Source organism: Rhinoderma darwinii (genome assembly GCF_050947455.1).
Source record: "Rhinoderma darwinii isolate aRhiDar2 chromosome 5 unlocalized genomic scaffold, aRhiDar2.hap1 SUPER_5_unloc_10, whole genome shotgun sequence".
Taxonomy (NCBI): Eukaryota; Metazoa; Chordata; class Amphibia; order Anura; family Rhinodermatidae; genus Rhinoderma; species Rhinoderma darwinii.
The window spans coordinates 233,352-249,811 of record NW_027461766.1 but is presented as its reverse complement, the minus strand read 5'-3'; the positions used below and the strand labels follow the sequence as shown (position 1 = coordinate 249,811).

The following is a 16,460-nucleotide window of genomic DNA, read 5'->3' as shown; positions in this document are numbered from 1 at the left end:
CGGGCAGGCGAGCGGGCGGGCTGCTTTATTGGCTGTTTGCTGTTCCCCTACTCCACTCCACTATTTGACTGTTGTGCTGCATCAATCAATCAATCAATCAATCAATCAATCAATCAATCAATCAATCAATCAATCAGTGGCTGGCTCAGGTGCAGCTCTTTAACTTACCTAAAAGGGAGGGCGGAGAGAAGACAAGGAAGGTGAATGAGGTGTTCCAATGTGAAATGCCGGAAACACAGAAACACAGACGACACACAACAAGAGGTGGCAATCTATTCATTAATTGCATTTAATCAATGAGCTCATTATCACTCATGCATTGTCCAACAGGTGTTGAAATAATGGGATTAAAAGGGGAGATCCCTTCAGAAAGACAGAAACAATAGCAAAGACAAAAAACACTTTTGGAATCTGCTTTTAGTCAACACATAAGGAAAGGGTGCACCGGTCCTGGAAATACTGCAATACCAGGTCAATGCGTGGAGTGGACAGAGCAAGCTCTATTTCCATCTCCCTGTTCTAAAAATCCATTTAATATATGGTCCCCAGATAGGGGACGTATCAGATATTAAACTGATAAGAACAGATACTACACTTGATCTTAGCCAAAAGGCCGAGAAGCGATAACCCGAACGGGCCGCGCGTTGCCCGAGCCTGCCCGATACTGCTGTTCAGCCCTTGCAGCGATTCAGCCTACTTCTAGGCAATTCCATGGGGCCCTGCAGGCTCACACACTCACAGCTACACGGGAGGTGAATAAAGGCCGGAGAGGAAGCCAGACAGGATTTGCTTCTTTTGCTTGCACCACAATGCAGTGCTGAAAGAGGAGGAATCTACATAAAAACGCCTTCCTGGCAACGCCCAAATGCCCTGCTGCCATGCAGATAAACACTGGCAGCGGCAGCAAGTGCATGCCCACAGCCACCCCTTGTTCCTTCACACCTTGTATCAGCTGTAATCCAGTCCAGTCCAGTGCTGCCTGCTGAGCAGCACTGACCAACACTGCCTGGGCCCAGGCTTTTATCTCTGAGGCCCCATTATGATGTCAGAAAGCTGGCTCTGGAATCCTGAGGGCTCCACTATGACACGTGCAAAGTTCCGTCTGAACTTTATATAAGACGGTGAGGCTCAGTCAGTCACTCAGTGTTGCCTGAGAGGGCAACACTGCAACAGCCGGCCGCCAGGCTGTCTTTTTTTTGCACAGCTAGTTGCCTCCAGGAGGCCACAAGAGGGAGACAAGGGACTGCAAAATGGAAAATAGGCATCCACCAACTTTACAGACAACTTCTCCTTGCTCCTACAACCTCCATCCTTGCACAGTTTGTTATTCTTCTAGGTAACATAGTAACAAATCCAAATTGCTGCTCTCTTTGTAGGCAAGCAAGGCTTTGTTGCAACTGCAATTCTTACTTCTTCTTGAAATGTAGGGACGACAGTACATTCCATCACATCCATCTAGTGTACACAGGTAGGTCCATTGTGGCGGGCAGGCGAGCGGGCGGGCTGCTTTATTGGCTGTTTGCTGTTCCCCTACTCCACTCCACTATTTGACTGTTGTGCTGCATCAATCAATCAATCAATCAATCAATCAATCAATCAATCAATCAATCAATCAGTGGCTGGCTCAGGTGCAGCTCTTTAACTTACCTAAAAGGGAGGGCGGAGAGAAGACAAGGAAGGTGAATGAGGTGTTCCAATGTGAAATGCCGGAAACACAGAAACACAGACGACACACAACAAGAGGTGGCAATCTATTCATTAATTGCATTTAATCAATGAGCTCATTATCACTCATGCATTGTCCAACAGGTGTTGAAATAATGGGATTAAAAGGGGAGATCCCTTCAGAAAGACAGAAACAATAGCAAAGACAAAAAACACTTTTGGAATCTGCTTTTAGTCAACACATAAGGAAAGGGTGCACCGGTCCTGGAAATACTGCAATACCAGGTCAATGCGTGGAGTGGACAGAGCAAACTCTATTTCCATCTCCCTGTTCTAAAAATCCATTTAATATATGGTCCCCAGATAGGGGACGTATCAGATATTAAACTGATAAGAACAGATACTACACTTGATCTTAGCCAAAAGGCCGAGAAGCGATAACCCGAACGGGCCGCGCGTTGCCCGAGCCTGCCCGATACTGCTGTTCAGCCCTTGCAGCGATTCAGCCTACTTCTAGGCAATTCCATGGGGCCCTGCAGGCTCACACACTCACAGCTACACGGGAGGTGAATAAAGGCCGGAGAGGAAGCCAGACAGGATTTGCTTCTTTTGCTTGCACCACAATGCAGTGCTGAAAGAGGAGGAATCTACATAAAAACGCCTTCCTGGCAACGCCCAAATGCCCTGCTGCCATGCAGATAAACACTGGCAGCGGCAGCAAGTGCATGCCCACAGCCACCCCTTGTTCCTTCACACCTTGTATCAGCTGTAATCCAGTCCAGTCCAGTGCTGCCTGCTGAGCAGCACTGACCAACACTGCCTGGGCCCAGGCTTTTATCTCTGAGGCCCCATTATGATGTCAGAAAGCTGGCTCTGGAATCCTGAGGGCTCCACTATGACACGTGCAAAGTTCCGTCTGAACTTTATATAAGACGGTGAGGCTCAGTCAGTCACTCAGTGTTGCCTGAGAGGGCAACACTGCAACAGCCGGCCGCCAGGCTGTCTTTTTTTTGCACAGCTAGTTGCCTCCAGGAGGCCACAAGAGGGAGACAAGGGACTGCAAAATGGAAAATAGGCATCCACCAACTTTACAGACAACTTCTCCTTGCTCCTACAACCTCCATCCTTGCACAGTTTGTTATTCTTCTAGGTAACATAGTAACAAATCCAAATTGCTGCTCTCTTTGTAGGCAAGCAAGGCTTTGTTGCAACTGCAATTCTTACTTCTTCTTGAAATGTAGGGACGACAGTACATTCCATCACATCCATCTAGTGTACACAGGTAGGTCCATTGTGGCGGGCAGGCGAGCGGGCGGGCTGCTTTATTGGCTGTTTGCTGTTCCCCTACTCCACTCCACTATTTGACTGTTGTGCTGCATCAATCAATCAATCAATCAATCAATCAATCAATCAATCAATCAATCAATCAATCAGTGGCTGGCTCAGGTGCAGCTCTTTAACTTACCTAAAAGGGAGGGCGGAGAGAAGACAAGGAAGGTGAATGAGGTGTTCCAATGTGAAATGCCGGAAACACAGAAACACAGACGACACACAACAAGAGGTGGCAATCTATTCATTAATTGCATTTAATCAATGAGCTCATTATCACTCATGCATTGTCCAACAGGTGTTGAAATAATGGGATTAAAAGGGGAGATCCCTTCAGAAAGACAGAAACAATAGCAAAGACAAAAAACACTTTTGGAATCTGCTTTTAGTCAACACATAAGGAAAGGGTGCACCGGTCCTGGAAATACTGCAATACCAGGTCAATGCGTGGAGTGGACAGAGCAAGCTCTATTTCCATCTCCCTGTTCTAAAAATCCATTTAATATATGGTCCCCAGATAGGGGACGTATCAGATATTAAACTGATAAGAACAGATACTACACTTGATCTTAGCCAAAAGGCCGAGAAGCGATAACCCGAACGGGCCGCGCGTTGCCCGAGCCTGCCCGATACTGCTGTTCAGCCCTTGCAGCGATTCAGCCTACTTCTAGGCAATTCCATGGGGCCCTGCAGGCTCACACACTCACAGCTACACGGGAGGTGAATAAAGGCCGGAGAGGAAGCCAGACAGGATTTGCTTCTTTTGCTTGCACCACAATGCAGTGCTGAAAGAGGAGGAATCTACATAAAAACGCCTTCCTGGCAACGCCCAAATGCCCTGCTGCCATGCAGATAAACACTGGCAGCGGCAGCAAGTGCATGCCCACAGCCACCCCTTGTTCCTTCACACCTTGTATCAGCTGTAATCCAGTCCAGTCCAGTGCTGCCTGCTGAGCAGCACTGACCAACACTGCCTGGGCCCAGGCTTTTATCTCTGAGGCCCCATTATGATGTCAGAAAGCTGGCTCTGGAATCCTGAGGGCTCCACTATGACACGTGCAAAGTTCCGTCTGAACTTTATATAAGACGGTGAGGCTCAGTCAGTCACTCAGTGTTGCCTGAGAGGGCAACACTGCAACAGCCGGCCGCCAGGCTGTCTTTTTTTTGCACAGCTAGTTGCCTCCAGGAGGCCACAAGAGGGAGACAAGGGACTGCAAAATGGAAAATAGGCATCCACCAACTTTACAGACAACTTCTCCTTGCTCCTACAACCTCCATCCTTGCACAGTTTGTTATTCTTCTAGGTAACATAGTAACAAATCCAAATTGCTGCTCTCTTTGTAGGCAAGCAAGGCTTTGTTGCAACTGCAATTCTTACTTCTTCTTGAAATGTAGGGACGACAGTACATTCCATCACATCCATCTAGTGTACACAGGTAGGTCCATTGTGGCGGGCAGGCGAGCGGGCGGGCTGCTTTATTGGCTGTTTGCTGTTCCCCTACTCCACTCCACTATTTGACTGTTGTGCTGCATCAATCAATCAATCAATCAATCAATCAATCAATCAATCAATCAATCAGTGGCTGGCTCAGGTGCAGCTCTTTAACTTACCTAAAAGGGAGGGCGGAGAGAAGACAAGGAAGGTGAATGAGGTGTTCCAATGTGAAATGCCGGAAACACAGAAACACAGACGACACACAACAAGAGGTGGCAATCTATTCATTAATTGCATTTAATCAATGAGCTCATTATCACTCATGCATTGTCCAACAGGTGTTGAAATAATGGGATTAAAAGGGGAGATCCCTTCAGAAAGACAGAAACAATAGCAAAGACAAAAAACACTTTTGGAATCTGCTTTTAGTCAACACATAAGGAAAGGGTGCACCGGTCCTGGAAATACTGCAATACCAGGTCAATGCGTGGAGTGGACAGAGCAAGCTCTATTTCCATCTCCCTGTTCTAAAAATCCATTTAATATATGGTCCCCAGATAGGGGACGTATCAGATATTAAACTGATAAGAACAGATACTACACTTGATCTTAGCCAAAAGGCCGAGAAGCGATAACCCGAACGGGCCGCGCGTTGCCCGAGCCTGCCCGATACTGCTGTTCAGCCCTTGCAGCGATTCAGCCTACTTCTAGGCAATTCCATGGGGCCCTGCAGGCTCACACACTCACAGCTACACGGGAGGTGAATAAAGGCCGGAGAGGAAGCCAGACAGGATTTGCTTCTTTTGCTTGCACCACAATGCAGTGCTGAAAGAGGAGGAATCTACATAAAAACGCCTTCCTGGCAACGCCCAAATGCCCTGCTGCCATGCAGATAAACACTGGCAGCGGCAGCAAGTGCATGCCCACAGCCACCCCTTGTTCCTTCACACCTTGTATCAGCTGTAATCCAGTCCAGTCCAGTGCTGCCTGCTGAGCAGCACTGACCAACACTGCCTGGGCCCAGGCTTTTATCTCTGAGGCCCCATTATGATGTCAGAAAGCTGGCTCTGGAATCCTGAGGGCTCCACTATGACACGTGCAAAGTTCCGTCTGAACTTTATATAAGACGGTGAGGCTCAGTCAGTCACTCAGTGTTGCCTGAGAGGGCAACACTGCAACAGCCGGCCGCCAGGCTGTCTTTTTTTTGCACAGCTAGTTGCCTCCAGGAGGCCACAAGAGGGAGACAAGGGACTGCAAAATGGAAAATAGGCATCCACCAACTTTACAGACAACTTCTCCTTGCTCCTACAACCTCCATCCTTGCACAGTTTGTTATTCTTCTAGGTAACATAGTAACAAATCCAAATTGCTGCTCTCTTTGTAGGCAAGCAAGGCTTTGTTGCAACTGCAATTCTTACTTCTTCTTGAAATGTAGGGACGACAGTACATTCCATCACATCCATCTAGTGTACACAGGTAGGTCCATTGTGGCGGGCAGGCGAGCGGGCGGGCTGCTTTATTGGCTGTTTGCTGTTCCTCTACTCCACTCCACTATTTGACTGTTGTGCTGCATCAATCAATCAATCAATCAATCAATCAATCAATCAATCAATCAGTGGCTGGCTCAGGTGCAGCTCTTTAACTTACCTAAAAGGGAGGGCGGAGAGAAGACAAGGAAGGTGAATGAGGTGTTCCAATGTGAAATGCCGGAAACACAGAAACACAGACGACACACAACAAGAGGTGGCAATCTATTCATTAATTGCATTTAATCAATGAGCTCATTATCACTCATGCATTGTCCAACAGGTGTTGAAATAATGGGATTAAAAGGGGAGATCCCTTCAGAAAGACAGAAACAATAGCAAAGACAAAAAACACTTTTGGAATCTGCTTTTAGTCAACACATAAGGAAAGGGTGCACCGGTCCTGGAAATACTGCAATACCAGGTCAATGCGTGGAGTGGACAGAGCAAGCTCTATTTCCATCTCCCTGTTCTAAAAATCCATTTAATATATGGTCCCCAGATAGGGGACGTATCAGATATTAAACTGATAAGAACAGATACTACACTTGATCTTAGCCAAAAGGCCGAGAAGCGATAACCCGAACGGGCCGCGCGTTGCCCGAGCCTGCCCGATACTGCTGTTCAGCCCTTGCAGCGATTCAGCCTACTTCTAGGCAATTCCATGGGGCCCTGCAGGCTCACACACTCACAGCTACACGGGAGGTGAATAAAGGCCGGAGAGGAAGCCAGACAGGATTTGCTTCTTTTGCTTGCACCACAATGCAGTGCTGAAAGAGGAGGAATCTACATAAAAACGCCTTCCTGGCAACGCCCAAATGCCCTGCTGCCATGCAGATAAACACTGGCAGCGGCAGCAAGTGCATGCCCACAGCCACCCCTTGTTCCTTCACACCTTGTATCAGCTGTAATCCAGTCCAGTCCAGTGCTGCCTGCTGAGCAGCACTGACCAACACTGCCTGGGCCCAGGCTTTTATCTCTGAGGCCCCATTATGATGTCAGAAAGCTGGCTCTGGAATCCTGAGGGCTCCACTATGACACGTGCAAAGTTCCGTCTGAACTTTATATAAGACGGTGAGGCTCAGTCAGTCACTCAGTGTTGCCTGAGAGGGCAACACTGCAACAGCCGGCCGCCAGGCTGTCTTTCTTTTGCACAGCTAGTTGCCTCCAGGAGGCCACAAGAGGGAGACAAGGGACTGCAAAATGGAAAATAGGCATCCACCAACTTTACAGACAACTTCTCCTTGCTCCTACAACCTCCATCCTTGCACAGTTTGTTATTCTTCTAGGTAACATAGTAACAAATCCAAATTGCTGCTCTCTTTGTAGGCAAGCAAGGCTTTGTTGCAACTGCAATTCTTACTTCTTCTTGAAATGTAGGGACGACAGTACATTCCATCACATCCATCTAGTGTACACAGGTAGGTCCATTGTGGCGGGCAGGCGAGCGGGCGGGCTGCTTTATTGGCTGTTTGCTGTTCCCCTACTCCACTCCACTATTTGACTGTTGTGCTGCATCAATCAATCAATCAATCAATCAATCAATCAATCAATCAATCAATCAATCAATCAATCAATCAGTGGCTGGCTCAGGTGCAGCTCTTTAACTTACCTAAAAGGGAGGGCGGAGAGAAGACAAGGAAGGTGAATGAGGTGTTCCAATGTGAAATGCCGGAAACACAGAAACACAGACGACACACAACAAGAGGTGGCAATCTATTCATTAATTGCATTTAATCAATGAGCTCATTATCACTCATGCATTGTCCAACAGGTGTTGAAATAATGGGATTAAAAGGGGAGATCCCTTCAGAAAGACAGAAACAATAGCAAAGACAAAAAACACTTTTGGAATCTGCTTTTAGTCAACACATAAGGAAAGGGTGCACCGGTCCTGGAAATACTGCAATACCAGGTCAATGCGTGGAGTGGACAGAGCAAGCTCTATTTCCATCTCCCTGTTCTAAAAATCCATTTAATATATGGTCCCCAGATAGGGGACGTATCAGATATTAAACTGATAAGAACAGATACTACACTTGATCTTAGCCAAAAGGCCGAGAAGCGATAACCCGAACGGGCCGCGCGTTGCCCGAGCCTGCCCGATACTGCTGTTCAGCCCTTGCAGCGATTCAGCCTACTTCTAGGCAATTCCATGGGGCCCTGCAGGCTCACACACTCACAGCTACACGGGAGGTGAATAAAGGCCGGAGAGGAAGCCAGACAGGATTTGCTTCTTTTGCTTGCACCACAATGCAGTGCTGAAAGAGGAGGAATCTACATAAAAACGCCTTCCTTGCAACGCCCAAATGCCCTGCTGCCATGCAGATAAACACTGGCAGCGGCAGCAAGTGCATGCCCACAGCCACCCCTTGTTCCTTCACACCTTGTGTCAGCTGTAATCCAGTCCAGTCCAGTGCTGCCTGCTGAGCAGCACTGACCAACACTGCCTGGGCCCAGGCTTTTATCTCTGAGGCCCCATTATGATGTCAGAAAGCTGGCTCTGGAATCCTGAGGGCTCCACTATGACACGTGCAAAGTTCCGTCTGAACTTTATATAAGACGGTGAGGCTCAGTCAGTCACTCAGTGTTGCCTGAGAGGGCAACACTGCAACAGCCGGCCGCCAGGCTGTCTTTTTTTTGCACAGCTAGTTGCCTCCAGGAGGCCACAAGAGGGAGACAAGGGACTGCAAAATGGAAAATAGGCATCCACCAACTTTACAGACAACTTCTCCTTGCTCCTACAACCTCCATCCTTGCACAGTTTGTTATTCTTCTAGGTAACATAGTAACAAATCCAAATTGCTGCTCTCTTTGTAGGCAAGCAAGGCTTTGTTGCAACTGCAATTCTTACTTCTTCTTGAAATGTAGGGACGACAGTACATTCCATCACATCCATCTAGTGTACACAGGTAGGTCCATTGTGGCGGGCAGGCGAGCGGGCGGGCTGCTTTATTGGCTGTTTGCTGTTCCCCTACTCCACTCCACTATTTGACTGTTGTGCTGCATCAATCAATCAATCAATCAATCAATCAATCAATCAATCAATCAATCAATCAATCAGTGGCTGGCTCAGGTGCAGCTCTTTAACTTACCTAAAAGGGAGGGCGGAGAGAAGACAAGGAAGGTGAATGAGGTGTTCCAATGTGAAATGCCGGAAACACAGAAACACAGACGACACACAACAAGAGGTGGCAATCTATTCATTAATTGCATTTAATCAATGAGCTCATTATCACTCATGCATTGTCCAACAGGTGTTGAAATAATGGGATTAAAAGGGGAGATCCCTTCAGAAAGACAGAAACAATAGCAAAGACAAAAAACACTTTTGGAATCTGCTTTTAGTCAACACATAAGGAAAGGGTGCACCGGTCCTGGAAATACTGCAATACCAGGTCAATGCGTGGAGTGGACAGAGCAAGCTCTATTTCCATCTCCCTGTTCTAAAAATCCATTTAATATATGGTCCCCAGATAGGGGACGTATCAGATATTAAACTGATAAGAACAGATACTACACTTGATCTTAGCCAAAAGGCCGAGAAGCGATAACCCGAACGGGCCGCGCGTTGCCCGAGCCTGCCCGATACTGCTGTTCAGCCCTTGCAGCGATTCAGCCTACTTCTAGGCAATTCCATGGGGCCCTGCAGGCTCACACACTCACAGCTACACGGGAGGTGAATAAAGGCCGGAGAGGAAGCCAGACAGGATTTGCTTCTTTTGCTTGCACCACAATGCAGTGCTGAAAGAGGAGGAATCTACATAAAAACGCCTTCCTGGCAACGCCCAAATGCCCTGCTGCCATGCAGATAAACACTGGCAGCGGCAGCAAGTGCATGCCCACAGCCACCCCTTGTTCCTTCACACCTTGTATCAGCTGTAATCCAGTCCAGTCCAGTGCTGCCTGCTGAGCAGCACTGACCAACACTGCCTGGGCCCAGGCTTTTATCTCTGAGGCCCCATTATGATGTCAGAAAGCTGGCTCTGGAATCCTGAGGGCTCCACTATGACACGTGCAAAGTTCCGTCTGAACTTTATATAAGACGGTGAGGCTCAGTCAGTCACTCAGTGTTGCCTGAGAGGGCAACACTGCAACAGCCGGCCGCCAGGCTGTCTTTTTTTTGCACAGCTAGTTGCCTCCAGGAGGCCACAAGAGGGAGACAAGGGACTGCAAAATGGAAAATAGGCATCCACCAACTTTACAGACAACTTCTCCTTGCTCCTACAACCTCCATCCTTGCACAGTTTGTTATTCTTCTAGGTAACATAGTAACAAATCCAAATTGCTGCTCTCTTTGTAGGCAAGCAAGGCTTTGTTGCAACTGCAATTCTTACTTCTTCTTGAAATGTAGGGACGACAGTACATTCCATCACATCCATCTAGTGTACACAGGTAGGTCCATTGTGGCGGGCAGGCGAGCGGGCGGGCTGCTTTATTGGCTGTTTGCTGTTCCCCTACTCCACTCCACTATTTGACTGTTGTGCTGCATCAATCAATCAATCAATCAATCAATCAGTCAATCAATCAATCAATCAGTGGCTGGCTCAGGTGCAGCTCTTTAACTTACCTAAAAGGGAGGGCGGAGAGAAGACAAGGAAGGTGAATGAGGTGTTCCAATGTGAAATGCCGGAAACACAGAAACACAGACGACACACAACAAGAGGTGGCAATCTATTCATTAATTGCATTTAATCAATGAGCTCATTATCACTCATGCATTGTCCAACAGGTGTTGAAATAATGGGATTAAAAGGGGAGATCCCTTCAGAAAGACAGAAACAATAGCAAAGACAAAAAACACTTTTGGAATCTGCTTTTAGTCAACACATAAGGAAAGGGTGCACCGGTCCTGGAAATACTGCAATACCAGGTCAATGCGTGGAGTGGACAGAGCAAGCTCTATTTCCATCTCCCTGTTCTAAAAATCCATTTAATATATGGTCCCCAGATAGGGGACGTATCAGATATTAAACTGATAAGAACAGATACTACACTTGATCTTAGCCAAAAGGCCGAGAAGCGATAACCCGAACGGGCCGCGCGTTGCCCGAGCCTGCCCGATACTGCTGTTCAGCCCTTGCAGCGATTCAGCCTACTTCTAGGCAATTCCATGGGGCCCTGCAGGCTCACACACTCACAGCTACACGGGAGGTGAATAAAGGCCGGAGAGGAAGCCAGACAGGATTTGCTTCTTTTGCTTGCACCACAATGCAGTGCTGAAAGAGGAGGAATCTACATAAAAACGCCTTCCTGGCAACGCCCAAATGCCCTGCTGCCATGCAGATAAACACTGGCAGCGGCAGCAAGTGCATGCCCACAGCCACCCCTTGTTCCTTCACACCTTGTATCAGCTGTAATCCAGTCCAGTCCAGTGCTGCCTGCTGAGCAGCACTGACCAACACTGCCTGGGCCCAGGCTTTTATCTCTGAGGCCCCATTATGATGTCAGAAAGCTGGCTCTGGAATCCTGAGGGCTCCACTATGACACGTGCAAAGTTCCGTCTGAACTTTATATAAGACGGTGAGGCTCAGTCAGTCACTCAGTGTTGCCTGAGAGGGCAACACTGCAACAGCCGGCCGCCAGGCTGTCTTTTTTTTGCACAGCTAGTTGCCTCCAGGAGGCCACAAGAGGGAGACAAGGGACTGCAAAATGGAAAATAGGCATCCACCAACTTTACAGACAACTTCTCCTTGCTCCTACAACCTCCATCCTTGCACAGTTTGTTATTCTTCTAGGTAACATAGTAACAAATCCAAATTGCTGCTCTCTTTGTAGGCAAGCAAGGCTTTGTTGCAACTGCAATTCTTACTTCTTCTTGAAATGTAGGGACGACAGTACATTCCATCACATCCATCTAGTGTACACAGGTAGGTCCATTGTGGCGGGCAGGCGAGCGGGCGGGCTGCTTTATTGGCTGTTTGCTGTTCCCCTACTCCACTCCACTATTTGACTGTTGTGCTGCATCAATCAATCAATCAATCAATCAATCAATCAATCAATCAATCAATCAATCAATCAATCAGTGGCTGGCTCAGGTGCAGCTCTTTAACTTACCTAAAAGGGAGGGCGGAGAGAAGACAAGGAAGGTGAATGAGGTGTTCCAATGTGAAATGCCGGAAACACAGAAACACAGACGACACACAACAAGAGGTGGCAATCTATTCATTAATTGCATTTAATCAATGAGCTCATTATCACTCATGCATTGTCCAACAGGTGTTGAAATAATGGGATTAAAAGGGGAGATCCCTTCAGAAAGACAGAAACAATAGCAAAGACAAAAAACACTTTTGGAATCTGCTTTTAGTCAACACATAAGGAAAGGGTGCACCGGTCCTGGAAATACTGCAATACCAGGTCAATGCGTGGAGTGGACAGAGCAAGCTCTATTTCCATCTCCCTGTTCTAAAAATCCATTTAATATATGGTCCCCAGATAGGGGACGTATCAGATATTAAACTGATAAGAACAGATACTACACTTGATCTTAGCCAAAAGGCCGAGAAGCGATAACCCGAACGGGCCGCGCGTTGCCCGAGCCTGCCCGATACTGCTGTTCAGCCCTTGCAGCGATTCAGCCTACTTCTAGGCAATTCCATGGGGCCCTGCAGGCTCACACACTCACAGCTACACGGGAGGTGAATAAAGGCCGGAGAGGAAGCCAGACAGGATTTGCTTCTTTTGCTTGCACCACAATGCAGTGCTGAAAGAGGAGGAATCTACATAAAAACGCCTTCCTGGCAACGCCCAAATGCCCTGCTGCCATGCAGATAAACACTGGCAGCGGCAGCAAGTGCATGCCCACAGCCACCCCTTGTTCCTTCACACCTTGTATCAGCTGTAATCCAGTCCAGTCCAGTGCTGCCTGCTGAGCAGCACTGACCAACACTGCCTGGGCCCAGGCTTTTATCTCTGAGGCCCCATTATGATGTCAGAAAGCTGGCTCTGGAATCCTGAGGGCTCCACTATGACACGTGCAAAGTTCCGTCTGAACTTTATATAAGACGGTGAGGCTCAGTCAGTCACTCAGTGTTGCCTGAGAGGGCAACACTGCAACAGCCGGCCGCCAGGCTGTCTTTTTTTTGCACAGCTAGTTGCCTCCAGGAGGCCACAAGAGGGAGACAAGGGACTGCAAAATGGAAAATAGGCATCCACCAACTTTACAGACAACTTCTCCTTGCTCCTACAACCTCCATCCTTGCACAGTTTGTTATTCTTCTAGGTAACATAGTAACAAATCCAAATTGCTGCTCTCTTTGTAGGCAAGCAAGGCTTTGTTGCAACTGCAATTCTTACTACTTCTTGAAATGTAGGGACGACAGTACATTCCATCACATCCATCTAGTGTACACAGGTAGGTCCATTGTGGCGGGCAGGCGAGCGGGCGGGCTGCTTTATTGGCTGTTTGCTGTTCCCCTACTCCACTCCACTATTTGACTGTTGTGCTGCATCAATCAATCAATCAATCAATCAATCAATCAATCAATCAATCAATCAATCAATCAATCAATCAATCAGTGGCTGGCTCAGGTGCAGCTCTTTAACTTACCTAAAAGGGAGGGCGGAGAGAAGACAAGGAAGGTGAATGAGGTGTTCCAATGTGAAATGCCGGAAACACAGAAACACAGACGACACACAACAAGAGGTGGCAATCTATTCATTAATTGCATTTAATCAATGAGCTCATTATCACTCATGCATTGTCCAACAGGTGTTGAAATAATGGGATTAAAAGGGGAGATCCCTTCAGAAAGACAGAAACAATAGCAAAGACAAAAAACACTTTTGGAATCTGCTTTTAGTCAACACATAAGGAAAGGGTGCACCGGTCCTGGAAATACTGCAATACCAGGTCAATGCGTGGAGTGGACAGAGCAAGCTCTATTTCCATCTCCCTGTTCTAAAAATCCATTTAATATATGGTCCCCAGATAGGGGACGTATCAGATATTAAACTGATAAGAACAGATACTACACTTGATCTTAGCCAAAAGGCCGAGAAGCGATAACCCGAACGGGCCGCGCGTTGCCCGAGCCTGCCCGATACTGCTGTTCAGCCCTTGCAGCGATTCAGCCTACTTCTAGGCAATTCCATGGGGCCCTGCAGGCTCACACACTCACAGCTACACGGGAGGTGAATAAAGGCCGGAGAGGAAGCCAGACAGGATTTGCTTCTTTTGCTTGCACCACAATGCAGTGCTGAAAGAGGAGGAATCTACATAAAAACGCCTTCCTGGCAACGCCCAAATGCCCTGCTGCCATGCAGATAAACACTGGCAGCGGCAGCAAGTGCATGCCCACAGCCACCCCTTGTTCCTTCACACCTTGTATCAGCTGTAATCCAGTCCAGTCCAGTGCTGCCTGCTGAGCAGCACTGACCAACACTGCCTGGGCCCAGGCTTTTATCTCTGAGGCCCCATTATGATGTCAGAAAGCTGGCTCTGGAATCCTGAGGGCTCCACTATGACACGTGCAAAGTTCCGTCTGAACTTTATATAAGACGGTGAGGCTCAGTCAGTCACTCAGTGTTGCCTGAGAGGGCAACACTGCAACAGCCGGCCGCCAGGCTGTCTTTTTTTTGCACAGCTAGTTGCCTCCAGGAGGCCACAAGAGGGAGACAAGGGACTGCAAAATGGAAAATAGGCATCCACCAACTTTACAGACAACTTCTCCTTGCTCCTACAACCTCCATCCTTGCACAGTTTGTTATTCTTCTAGGTAACATAGTAACAAATCCAAATTGCTGCTCTCTTTGTAGGCAAGCAAGGCTTTGTTGCAACTGCAATTCTTACTTCTTCTTGAAATGTAGGGACGACAGTACATTCCATCACATCCATCTAGTGTACACAGGTAGGTCCATTGTGGCGGGCAGGCGAGCGGGCGGGCTGCTTTATTGGCTGTTTGCTGTTCCCCTACTCCACTCCACTATTTGACTGTTGTGCTGCATCAATCAATCAATCAATCAATCAATCAATCAATCAATCAATCAATCAATCAATCAGTGGCTGGCTCAGGTGCAGCTCTTTAACTTACCTAAAAGGGAGGGCGGAGAGAAGACAAGGAAGGTGAATGAGGTGTTCCAATGTGAAATGCCGGAAACACAGAAACACAGACGACACACAACAAGAGGTGGCAATCTATTCATTAATTGCATTTAATCAATGAGCTCATTATCACTCATGCATTGTCCAACAGGTGTTGAAATAATGGGATTAAAAGGGGAGATCCCTTCAGAAAGACAGAAACAATAGCAAAGACAAAAAACACTTTTGGAATCTGCTTTTAGTCAACACATAAGGAAAGGGTGCACCGGTCCTGGAAATACTGCAATACCAGGTCAATGCGTGGAGTGGACAGAGCAAGCTCTATTTCCATCTCCCTGTTCTAAAAATCCATTTAATATATGGTCCCCAGATAGGGGACGTATCAGATATTAAACTGATAAGAACAGATACTACACTTGATCTTAGCCAAAAGGCCGAGAAGCGATAACCCGAACGGGCCGCGCGTTGCCCGAGCCTGCCCGATACTGCTGTTCAGCCCTTGCAGCGATTCAGCCTACTTCTAGGCAATTCCATGGGGCCCTGCAGGCTCACACACTCACAGCTACACGGGAGGTGAATAAAGGCCGGAGAGGAAGCCAGACAGGATTTGCTTCTTTTGCTTGCACCACAATGCAGTGCTGAAAGAGGAGGAATCTACATAAAAACGCCTTCCTGGCAACGCCCAAATGCCCTGCTGCCATGCAGATAAACACTGGCAGCGGCAGCAAGTGCATGCCCACAGCCACCCCTTGTTCCTTCACACCTTGTATCAGCTGTAATCCAGTCCAGTCCAGTGCTGCCTGCTGAGCAGCACTGACCAACACTGCCTGGGCCCAGGCTTTTATCTCTGAGGCCCCATTATGATGTCAGAAAGCTGGCTCTGGAATCCTGAGGGCTCCACTATGACACGTGCAAAGTTCCGTCTGAACTTTATATAAGACGGTGAGGCTCAGTCAGTCACTCAGTGTTGCCTGAGAGGGCAACACTGCAACAGCCGGCCGCCAGGCTGTCTTTTTTTTGCACAGCTAGTTGCCTCCAGGAGGCCACAAGAGGGAGACAAGGGACTGCAAAATGGAAAATAGGCATCCACCAACTTTACAGACAACTTCTCCTTGCTCCTACAACCTCCATCCTTGCACAGTTTGTTATTCTTCTAGGTAACATAGTAACAAATCCAAATTGCTGCTCTCTTTGTAGGCAAGCAAGGCTTTGTTGCAACTGCAATTCTTACTTCTTCTTGAAATGTAGGGACGACAGTACATTCCATCACATCCATCTAGTGTACACAGGTAGGTCCATTGTGGCGGGCAGGCGAGCGGGCGGGCTGCTTTATTGGCTGTTTGCTGTTCCCCTACTCCACTCCACTATTTGACTGTTGTGCTGCATCAATCAATCAATCAATCAATCAATCAATCAATCAATCAATCAATCAATCAATCAATCAATCAATCAGTGGCTG

General features: G+C 47.7%; 11 non-coding genes across 11 annotated transcripts; all 11 read right to left on the bottom strand.

Moving 5' to 3' along the window:
- Nucleotides 1–434: 434 nt before the first annotated feature.
- On the bottom strand, nucleotides 435–625 carry LOC142684479 (U2 spliceosomal RNA). The gene has a single exon (XR_012854099.1). It is a non-coding gene; the product is annotated as a U2 spliceosomal RNA (small nuclear RNA).
- A 1,288-nt stretch (nucleotides 626–1,913) lies between these two features.
- Nucleotides 1,914–2,104, bottom strand: LOC142684753 (U2 spliceosomal RNA). The gene has a single exon (XR_012854348.1). It is a non-coding gene; the product is annotated as a U2 spliceosomal RNA (small nuclear RNA).
- A 1,292-nt stretch (nucleotides 2,105–3,396) lies between these two features.
- Nucleotides 3,397–3,587, bottom strand: LOC142684477 (U2 spliceosomal RNA). The gene has a single exon (XR_012854098.1). It is a non-coding gene; the product is annotated as a U2 spliceosomal RNA (small nuclear RNA).
- A 1,284-nt stretch (nucleotides 3,588–4,871) lies between these two features.
- On the bottom strand, nucleotides 4,872–5,062 carry LOC142684476 (U2 spliceosomal RNA). Its single transcript, XR_012854097.1, has one exon. It is a non-coding gene; the product is annotated as a U2 spliceosomal RNA (small nuclear RNA).
- Nucleotides 5,063–6,342: 1,280 nt separating this feature from the next.
- Nucleotides 6,343–6,533, bottom strand: LOC142684475 (U2 spliceosomal RNA). The gene has a single exon (XR_012854096.1). It is a non-coding gene; the product is annotated as a U2 spliceosomal RNA (small nuclear RNA).
- A 1,300-nt stretch (nucleotides 6,534–7,833) lies between these two features.
- Nucleotides 7,834–8,024, bottom strand: LOC142684473 (U2 spliceosomal RNA). Its single transcript, XR_012854094.1, has one exon. It is a non-coding gene; the product is annotated as a U2 spliceosomal RNA (small nuclear RNA).
- A 1,292-nt stretch (nucleotides 8,025–9,316) lies between these two features.
- LOC142684472 (U2 spliceosomal RNA) lies at nucleotides 9,317–9,507 on the bottom strand. Its single transcript, XR_012854093.1, has one exon. It is a non-coding gene; the product is annotated as a U2 spliceosomal RNA (small nuclear RNA).
- A 1,284-nt stretch (nucleotides 9,508–10,791) lies between these two features.
- Nucleotides 10,792–10,982, bottom strand: LOC142684471 (U2 spliceosomal RNA). Its single transcript, XR_012854092.1, has one exon. It is a non-coding gene; the product is annotated as a U2 spliceosomal RNA (small nuclear RNA).
- Nucleotides 10,983–12,278: 1,296 nt separating this feature from the next.
- On the bottom strand, nucleotides 12,279–12,469 carry LOC142684470 (U2 spliceosomal RNA). Its single transcript, XR_012854091.1, has one exon. It is a non-coding gene; the product is annotated as a U2 spliceosomal RNA (small nuclear RNA).
- Nucleotides 12,470–13,773: 1,304 nt separating this feature from the next.
- On the bottom strand, nucleotides 13,774–13,964 carry LOC142684469 (U2 spliceosomal RNA). The gene has a single exon (XR_012854090.1). It is a non-coding gene; the product is annotated as a U2 spliceosomal RNA (small nuclear RNA).
- A 1,292-nt stretch (nucleotides 13,965–15,256) lies between these two features.
- On the bottom strand, nucleotides 15,257–15,447 carry LOC142684468 (U2 spliceosomal RNA). The gene has a single exon (XR_012854089.1). It is a non-coding gene; the product is annotated as a U2 spliceosomal RNA (small nuclear RNA).
- Nucleotides 15,448–16,460: the final 1,013 nt, after the last annotated feature.